General features: G+C 41.1%; 1 non-coding gene across 1 annotated transcript; it reads left to right on the forward strand.

The window, feature by feature from the left end:
• Positions 1-492: 492 nt before the first annotated feature.
• On the forward strand, positions 493-603 carry LOC122444410. Its single transcript, XR_006270253.1, has one exon. It is a non-coding gene; the product is annotated as a U6 spliceosomal RNA (small nuclear RNA).
• The last annotated feature ends 408 nt before the right edge of the window (positions 604-1,011 follow it).

Raw genomic sequence — 1,011 nt, forward strand, 5'->3', positions numbered from 1 at the left:
CTGAATCATTCCTGAATCTGTCAGCATGTGAAAGCCAGAGGTTAACAAGCATGAAATGGAAAATAACTAAGTATAGATTTTGCCACAGATTAAAATCATCGGAAGAGTCAGGTAATACTGACTCAGATGGTTTCAACCAATAGAGCATTATTCTGCACTTTTTCTCCCTCATCCCCTAAATGTGGGCTTCCTCAAGATTTAGGTTTTAAAGCTTTTATCCCCCTTTGAGGTCTCATCCACTTCTACTACTTTACTGTAACCTCATGAAACAATCTGCTATATATTCCCACACAGGATTATTTCTTTCATTTTTAAATAAAGCCACCTGTTTAAGTGTCACCTGCCTCCTAACGATGTGAGAGGTGACTTTCTGGGTGCACAGGCCTGTGTAAGAGACCTGGAGGGAACTGTTTCCAAGCAGCACAAGTACGCTGAGGATCACCTGTTATGATAAGGGTCACCCAGTGTGCAGGACTTGAAATTAGAATAGCCGTGCTCGCTTCGGCAGCACATATACTAAAAAAAATTGGAACGATATAGAGAAGATTAGCATGGCCCCTGCGCAAGGATGACACGCAAATTCGTGAAGCGTTCCATAAAAAAAAAAAAAGAAAAAAAAAAGAAATTAGAATAGCCAATTTCCCTCATTAGAATTCAGTTACCTACTGGAACATGAGAATGTATTCCATCCAAGGAGCAGAACCCTGAGTCTTGAAAAGGCTGAGTGAGGAGGGCTTTGGGGGTAGAACACCAGTTCCCAGGGCAAGAAGAAAAATTTCTAAAGGTCTGTTAAAAAAGGCTCTGAAAAAAAAACAACAAAGGCTCTGGCCTGAGAAAGGCCTCCATGGGAGTCTATGCATGCATGCATGCTAAGTTGCTTCGGTTGTGTCATGAGAGTGTATACCCTGCTGCATTCTTTTTAGATATCCCCTCATGCAACTAATGAATGAATAAGAAGACAGCGCAATAATGTCCAAAGATCATAATATCAAAAAGGCTAGGGACTTCCCT

The sequence above is a fragment of the Cervus canadensis genome, chromosome 6 (genome assembly GCF_019320065.1).
Source record: "Cervus canadensis isolate Bull #8, Minnesota chromosome 6, ASM1932006v1, whole genome shotgun sequence".
Lineage (NCBI taxonomy): Eukaryota > Metazoa > Chordata > Mammalia > Artiodactyla > Cervidae > Cervus > Cervus canadensis.